Below are 9,347 nucleotides of genomic sequence, written 5' to 3'. Positions count from 1 at the left end.
GTGAGTAAAGTCTGGACTACTAAGGGTGCATGTTTGTGCACATGGTAAAATTAAACGATGATGTCTTAATCCTAATCCAAGTAGTGCTCGGGAGTTAGTAGCCATTGTTAAGTGATCTCTGCAGCTGGAAAGGAAATAGTGAACAGATCCAATGGCCCTCATAACCCTGCGATCAAGAGATGCGAGGAGATTATGGACTGCAACATCATGAGATTACGCCACGTGTCCAAGGTGGGCCAGGAGAAACCATCAGTGGGGTCACTGACCAAGGTGAAGTATGTGGTGAGTTGGCTATGTCGTGTCATACTTTGGATGAACCCATTTTCCACATGGAAGGTCAGTGTCAGATTGACCGATGATGGCCATGTGATTCGCCAAGATGGAAAGGATCTATGAAGGAGTTTCAAACAAATTTTATAAGGCATAGTCTATTGTCTACATGAGAGAGTTAGAGTGGGCAGAGTGCAAGCTTGTCAACTTGGAGAAAATAGTGACAAGGTAAGATTATTGGATGCCAACTTATCTCAGAAGGCTAGTTCTCTGAAGGTTTGTATTGAGTCGAAGTTGATTTGACAAGCAAGGAAAACAATTTCAAAGGCATAAGAGAATCTAGATAACTTCTGAGTTCGAATTGAAAGATCACAAATTTCATGGTGAAATCAAAAGTTTCTTGTTGTCAAGGATTCTCATGGAGGGATAAAGTCGAAAAGTCTTCTTTGAGAAGATCTAAAATAGGATAATCAAGTGTTTTAAAAAGAATTCTAAAGTAAAGTTGTGCGGTCTTAGGATGAGAAGATCAAAACAAAATCATCCATGTAAGGTGAATCTTAACAGAAAAGTAGTGGATTGATTTTCCTTGTGAAAAGGCTGGAATTCGACTGTGTCTTGGGTTTGACATGCATAATTTCCTTAATTCACAGGTGGCATGGTGAATAAATAAAAGCAAGCATTCAGGAAGATTTTTTTTGCATGAACATACACCTCTAAGTGAAGTGATTTTAAATACAATGGGGTGGTAGTTCAGTTGGTAGAAGAGAGAAGACACTTCTTTTCTTTATGAAGAGCGGTTTTTCATTGTTGAAGAAGATGATGTTTGAGCAATATCGTGCATGGAGTTGTGTTTTTTTTTATACTGGATGGATGTTTTTTTCTCTTGTGTCAGTTTTCTTATTTTTAGAGGGGTTGTGAAAGTTTGGAGGATTTTCAAAGGGGGTGTGAAAGCCATTTCTTATCAAAAAAAGCCACTCTTGACACATTCTCTACTTCTACTCTGCCACTAGTTGGTAGGGGATTTGAGGAAGGAACCCACAGGGAACTGAGAGAAGGATTTATTCAAATGGGGAGTGGTATCTAGTCATCTCTATGATGATATGAAAGTTGTGACCCCTTCTCAACATATTGTGTTTCCCTATAAGCTTCTCCTTCCACTTTCTTTGATCCTGGGCATAAAGGGTGGAGATCCTCCTCTACTTTGGGGGTGACTTTACTTCTTGCCAGTATTCAATTTCACTTCTGGGAAGGGAAACACTCTGTAGGATAAAACAAAGCATCTCACAGTCTAATTAAAGACATCAGGATGATAATGGCTCGACTCAAGAACTTTTGTTTCTACCAATCTTCGGTTATAAATTATGATTCAGTTTTATCATGGGAGCCAGCATATGGGTAGTTTTAAGGAATATTTTGTAACAAAATTGCAGATGGCCTTCTTGGCTTTATCTTTTTGTTGATATGTGTCTCTTGGGCTAAAGCTTCTTTCTCCCTTATTTTCTATAAAAGGTAAATTAAGGCCATTAGAAAGGGTTCTGAAATCTATGAATAGGGTCTCTTTGTGTAGGTTCATTTTGTAGGATTAGGTTCCAGTTTTGAGAAGTCATGAGTAAATAGCAGAGAATTGTAATATCATTTCATAGAGAAAAATAGAATATAATCATTAGTTTCAAGTTTCAAAAGGGTTCTTCTGTAAATGAAATGTATTTAGTCATTTGATAGCTTTTGAAGCTAATACAAATATAATTTCAAATCCTTACCCTCCTATGTATGATTTTATCTTCTTTTGAGTTAATGGAATCAAGGGTTTTATATGCTCATTGTATTGTTATGATATATGTAGTTTTTCATTTCATACTTTAATCCAAGGGGTTAATTAAAATGCTTAAATGAGAATATAGAGGGATAATGCTTGTACTAGGATTGGATAATTAGTTTGGGTAAGAAATTACAAATAAAATGATATTGTAATGCAATATCATTTAAGATATAATCAACTACTAGATAAATTTCTTTCAAGTTTTAGTGATATTTCAGAGACTCAGAGCCCAATGGAGTAAGGCATTAGTATATGCTAGCAAATGTCATCAGGTTACAGTTTCTTTCACTTATGGTTTGTCATAAATCATTAAAATCAAGATATATTTCCAATTTTTTTGTATGTTTGAGTTGTCCTACTATCTCATGCTCCAAGTAAGGTCGAGGATCACTGAAGAACACGTTATTCTTGAGCATTCTCCCTGCTGTTGAGCCCATATATGATATTATTTTTGTTTTTTTAGCATAATTAGTGAGTGTGGTGCAAATATCACAAATTTGCTAAGGGATCACCCTCCCGGGTCTTGCAGAGCCCAAAGTGTAAAAGGATTTGCAGATCCTTGTCACAGTTAGTCCAAGTGTGAAGGACATTGATAGTTGGAAGTGGCTTTCCATAGGTATTTTGAGGAATCAACATGTTTTCTACCTCTTGCAGTGTAAACCTATTTGGGAACCAACACATCCTACAACAACATGCGGTACATACATGATTAATCTTAATATAACAAGGTTTTTGCCATTTCAAAAAATATTTGACAAATTCTTATTTGAGGAAACTTTTCAAGGAATCTTTCATAAATTTTTTTTTGAGTAATATCCAAATAGTGTTTGGCATGTGGCTCATGATTTGTAAACCTGATTCACCTTCTAACAACATCTCTTTGGTTGGGTGAAACTCTTGTGTTTTCATGCTAGAATTTTTCAATTAATGTTCTCAGTGCATCAACAACAACCTTGTCTTTGCATGGTAGTCTAGCCGAGAATGTCCAAAGAGAATTATTGGTAGGTTCCTCTATTTTTTCCTGCCTCTATAATGCTCTACTTAATATCATTCCACTAACATTTAATGACTTACTTGTTTTTCTTATTGTAAAGCGGAAAAATCGCGATCGAACCCTAGTTGTTCTCCCCTCTTCCGACTCCGAGGAGAGAGAGAAGGGAGGCTCGCTAGGATTCGATGGTTTTTCACTTAGGGGAGAGACTTTACATTCAAAAGAGGGGTTGAAACTCATAAGATCCAATCCCACGCAATGCAAGATTGGATGCTAAATGAATTTCAAGGGTTAGGAAAGCAAGGCTACCCTCTTTTGTAAAGAATGTTGTTAAGGAAATTAAGCTAAGCATGCATAGAAAGTCATAAAGATTCGCTTATAAACTGAGTTCGGGTTATAGGATGAAGCTGCGGACCTGGAATTAGCAATAAAATGTCGATACGGTGCTGTCCTGCAAATTTGAGCAAAAGTTGTCAGGACGATGGCGCCCGGCGCCACGGTCCTCCGAAAAATCCGCGAAACGAAGGGGGATCTGTTCGTCTCTGCACAAGGATTCCAGATCTTCAATTTCAGCCACGTACCTACAACCTACACACAGAAAAACGAAGACGATTGGGAGGTTAGGGATTGGGGGTTTGCCTTTAGGTCAAACCTTGGTTTTGGAATTAACCAAGAAATGAGCAAGAGCTGTAAATGTAAATGACTGTAAAACAAGTACTAATACCTTGTTCTAAGGATGTTTGTATCCTTATGTGCGAAGGTTTAGATGTTGTATGTTGTATGTTGTATGTTGTAGCATGTAGTATGTGATCTCCTCTTCAATGGTTGAATCCTTGTCTTAAATGCAACACTTAGCCTTGAAGGGAGACTTGAGATGATCAATTGCTTGAAGGAATGCTTGAATGCTTGAATGCTTGAGTATAATTTCCACGCCTTGTACACATATCCTCTTCATATCCCAAATGAGAGAGAAAAATGTAGTTTATATACTTGTCATTTAGGGCTGATAGACTGATTTTCCCGACCTTAGGCCGACCAGGAAATGTAATTTCCAAATTGCAAACAAAAAGACCCGAGCCCCTTAGGAGACCGGGCCCAAAATAGGACCCAGGGACCAGGGCGCTGGGCGCCCTGGTCCTGAGGGACCAGGGCGCTGGGCGCTCTGGTCCCACCTCCCAGGATAGTAGGGTGCAAGGAGGTTCAAGCCAGGGTGCTTGAAAAATGCAGTTTTCAGTGTCGTGAGCAAGTTTCAGGGTCTCCATTCAGGTTGCATGTTGCGTCGCCATCGTGAAGACCGAAATGCAGTCGAAATTGCAAGTGTTGCAATTTTAGGATGCTACATTTAGCCCCCACTTTAGCAGGAGTATGTATGCTCATACTTCTGGTAAAGTACAAGGAAACAACATTGAAAGACTTTCACCACGTCAAGGAGGCAAGATACACCGAGCCCCCCGTGGACTAAGGATCTTACGACTTCGATTGACAAAGTAAAAGGGAAGATCACGAGGAAGAACCATGACTGTCAGTAGTAAGGTTCCCTCACTATGAGTCATGCAAGAAAGATATCAAAAATTTTCAAGGCAAGGTTAAATTTACCAAGAAATTTTCAAGTATCTTGAAAAGATATGAACGGGATGTATGCCCCCCTACGTTAAAGCGATCGCACACGCCTCACCGGGGGTGATTGTTTTAACGTAGTAATACATATAAGAAATGAGAAAGGAGCACGTTATCGCAAGGATTTAGCCCCCAAGTGTGAGATAAACCCAAGGATAATAGACACAAAACACAAAGCACGAGGTGACTTCGCTTTCCTTGGGGTCAGTATGCTGTATGATAATTCATGTATATATATCATATGTATGTATGCATAATTGTTCTTCATTCCCCAATCAAGGAAGGTCACCTAGAAGAAGGGAACACATGTGTCTTTTGAGTCAACATGAGAGAGATCGAGAGATCTCAATGCTTTGCATCGTCCTCAAGTAGACAACACCAAGGACAACAAATAGAAGAATGAGAATAACATATAGAAGAAGTAACAAAAGAGAGGGGGAGAGAGTCTACTATGCTAATGTAACTAGTCTAGCACGTCATCTACCCCCCGATTTTGCTGATCAATGTTTCGGGAAGGCAGGGAACACGCTAGAGGAGGAACATCCAACACAGCAGATGGAGCTATCACAAGATACAAACAAGGGCTATGTTCATGTTCCGAGCCACATTGTTCTTGTCTAGGAGCTAGGATAAGTGCTTTAGAAAATTCGTTAGATAAATGGTTATCAACATCAACAAGTTCATATTCACTATCAGAAGCAAGAGGAGTAACATTTTCATCTATATCATCATCAAGATTTATAAAAATAGGATCTTTAACTCGCACAAGATCAAGACCATCATGCATCTTATGTTTAGGAGATTTAGGCTCAATGTCCGGCTGAGGAGAAAATGGAATAATGCTTGTTGAAGGTGTTTTTGGAGATTGCAAAGTTTGAGCTCTAAGACGACGCTTTCGCCGGCATTCACATGCAGAACGATTTCGTCTTGTCTTAGTAGGAAGTTGCGAAGACTGAGGAGGAGGAATGTTCTCATCCTTAGCACTTGGGTGTTTAGGTTGTGATCTCTTAGGCTGGATAATAGGAGAAGAAGAAGGTCTCTTCTCTCTATAAAAAGAAGGAGGAGGAACTGCTCCATATAAAGGAGGAATATTTGGTTTAGGGAGAAGACCAAGTCCATCATGACGAGGAGGTATAGGTCTACTCTTAGGAAGTTTATTAGGTATAGACATAGTCACATCCATAGGGATGGGTTGGGAATCTTCTTGAGGAAAGACATTAGTTTTATCTTTCAAAGGAAGAACTTCCTTCTCAAGAATGATAGGAATGTCAAGTTTAGGTGTTCTAGGTTCACTTAGAGATAGGATCATATCTGTTTTCCACTTTTGATAAGATTCAAAAAGATGATCACTTCGCGGAGGAAGAGATTGGAATTGTTTAGGCCAAAAGTAATCAAGAGGAACACTAGAGGTTCTTTCAGCTGGTTTAAAGAGACTATGATTGACAGTAACAACTTCACCATTATGGGGAAATTTCAAACACTTATGAATAGGAGAAGCAATAGCTTTCATGGAAGATAGCCAAGGATAGCCAAGCTTCACACGAAATTGTTCGGAAGATGAAATAATAGCAAAGTTCACATCAAGAGATTTGTTATGGACCTCAATAGGCAATGTAATAGAACCAATTGCAGGAGAAGAAAATGCATCAAATAATTTCACAATCACATCTGTTTTGTCATAGATCACTTGATTCAATTGCAAAGTAAAAAGAAATTCTTCAGTAATAACATTAACCATGCACGAAGGATCAATAAGCACTCCATGGCAAGGTGTATTCTTAACTTTTGCAACTATGTATAAAGGACCATCAGGTGCCCTAATGGTTTCGCTAGAATCAAATGTGATGGAAGGTTCTTCAGGGATTTCTTGCTGCTCTACAAAGTTAATCACATTTGGGGTCATAGACACAAGACCATCAGATGAGAGAGAGGAATCATTAGTCTCAATCGCATTAGAGGTATGAGAAGGCAATGGATCAGTGAAAATCTGAAGATTTTGATTAGGAGGAGCTACAGATGTGTTGCCTTTATCATTCACTCCAGAAACAGAGATAGTATTATTATCAATCAAATCTTGAATTTTACCCTTTAAAGAAAAACATTTTTCAGTATCATGCCCAGGCTGACGATGAAACTGACAAAAGGCTTTGTTATCAAAATAAGGTGAAGTAATCTTTGCAGGATCAATTTGTCTTATAGGAGGAAGAGTAAGCACATTTTGTTCCAATAACTTATTCATAATACTATGCAATGATTCATTCAAAGGAGTATACTTTCTTTCTTTTTTGAAAAATTTAGAAATAGGAGGCAGACCTGATGCTGCATTCACATTGTTGTTGATGATGTTTTCATTGAATTTGATGGAATCTCTGTTTGGTTTAAACTTCCCAAATGGTTGTTGACTGCTATCACCCTTATCACTCGGAGCCATAGGATGTGATTGTTCCATTTGACTCACAGTCAGTTGATAATTGTGAAGAGTGGCACACAACTATTGGAAAGAAGTAAACTCAGAAAATAGAAGTTTGTCTCAAATATCTTTTTGTAAATTAGAAATAAAGATTCTTTGAATGTCATTGTCAGGCACTGGAAAAGAAATTTGAGCATACAAATGCTTATATCTACCAATGAAATCAGTCACTTTTTCTTTAACACCTTGTTTACAATGCATTAAATCAATCAAAGTAACTTTAGGACTTATATTGTTTTGAAATTGTTGAATGAAAGCATTTGCAAGTTGTTCGAAAGAAGTAATAGAATAAGAAGGCAACGAGCAATACCATTGTAGGGCTTTGTCTCTTAATGTTCTAGTAAATAGTTTTGCAAGCAACCTTTGGTCATAAGCAAAATCGGTACAAATTGTTTGAAAAGTCTTAACATGTGTTAGAGGATCTCCTTTACCATTATAAAGTTCTGAATGCGGGATTTCAACATGTTTAGGAGGAATAGCTCGGACAATGTCAAGAGAAAGTGGGCTCACAACATCAAATGTGGGCACACTAAACTTAGATTGATTCATAGAGGCAATTTGTTGCTGTAAAGAAGAGACAGTTTGTGCTAGATTGTTAATGGTCGCTTCAGTCGAAGAATTCATATTGGATGTGTTAGATTGAGATGGAGGTGTTATGTTATTGAAAGAAGGTAGAGAGTAAGGTGGTGGGACCCTATGATAATTAGTCATAGGAGATGATTGGACAGGAGGAACACTACAAGGAGGAATAGAATGCTTAAATGAATTGCCCCCTTGCGTCATGTTCATTTGTGATGATATAATAGGCACACTCATTGAAGGGACGAATGAAGAAATCGGATTGAATGAAGGAATAGGGTTAATTGAAGAAGAGGGATTGCCCCCATGACTGGTGATCACAGGAGGAATGTCTTGTGTAGAGGTAGCCATTATGTTTGATGTAAAAGTAGGTATGCTAGCAATAGAAGTCGTCAAAGGAATAGAATGATTGTCTTGAGTAGGAGGTTGTGTATAACCTAAGGTTTCAGCACAACTCTTCATAGGCATCACATTTGAATCCACAATGTGTGCAATACCACGCAAAATATCAATTCCATTCTTATCACTTTGAAGCATACGTTTTAGACCCTTAATTAAAGGAAGAGCTTGACTATCAAGGTATTCTTGAGACATCCATTGTCGAAAATCGTCAAATTGGTTATCCAATTTTGAAAGTTGTTCTTCAGAAACCTCATGGAGAGCTTCTTCATCATTAGGAGGATTAGAGGAATTACCCATGTCCTTGTTAAAAAGGCCATTCAAATTAGGTTCCATCTCCTCAGTAGTTAAACCTCGGAAAGACTTAATTCTACGGCTTCGTCTAACGGGAATAGTGTAAGTAGGGCTTATTGTTGTAAAACTCATGCACTAGAGAAGGAGAGAAAATTTAGAGGTAGCAATTTTCAGTAAGATCAACCAATTTTCTGGATTTAAGCTGTTAAATGCAATCACAACAGTCTCCCGAAATTTCGGAAAAAATGTCCGGGACCGTGGCGCCCAGTGTGCAACACGGTCCCTGCAAATTTTTTCGAAATTTGCAGGGATGAAAGGTATGATGATTTTAGAGCTAATCTGAAAAAATTGAGTGATTTTACGCTCTGTAGATAGGCCAAATTAAAGTTGTAATCTCAAAATTGAACCCTATCAAGATTGTCGAAAAATGCAAAATTTGAATTTTGAAAAAGAGAGGGAACTGAAATTTTGAATTTTATGATTTTAGAGGGAATGTCAAAAGCAATGCAAATTTTGAAATTCAAAAATTGACTCAATTTCACGCAAAATTCAATTTTGAAAGCGAAAATCGAAGTTGTTGTAATTAAGCACTTAATTTCAAAATTCACAAAATGCAAGAATTTGAATAAAGCACTGAAATTTCGAATGAATGCAAACACAATTTTCAGATTTATGATAATAAAAATGCAATTTTGACACAAAATTTTAATTTCAATGATTTTTGAATGATTAGAAGCCTTAGACCAAGCAATCACAAGACCAACTTTGACTGTTATTTTGAAGGTGTTAAAATTGATAAAATCAGCCAAAATTCTGGATTTTAGCAGGAAAATACAGTAAGATCTCGCTCCCGAAATTTCGGAAAAAATGTCGGGGACGATGGCGCTCGGAGTGCAACACGGTCCTCG

This window comes from Cryptomeria japonica, chromosome 4 (assembly GCF_030272615.1).
Source record: "Cryptomeria japonica chromosome 4, Sugi_1.0, whole genome shotgun sequence".
Lineage (NCBI taxonomy): Eukaryota > Viridiplantae > Streptophyta > Pinopsida > Cupressales > Cupressaceae > Cryptomeria > Cryptomeria japonica.
The sequence above is the reverse complement of the archived record's forward strand: the minus strand, read 5'-3'. Positions refer to the sequence as shown.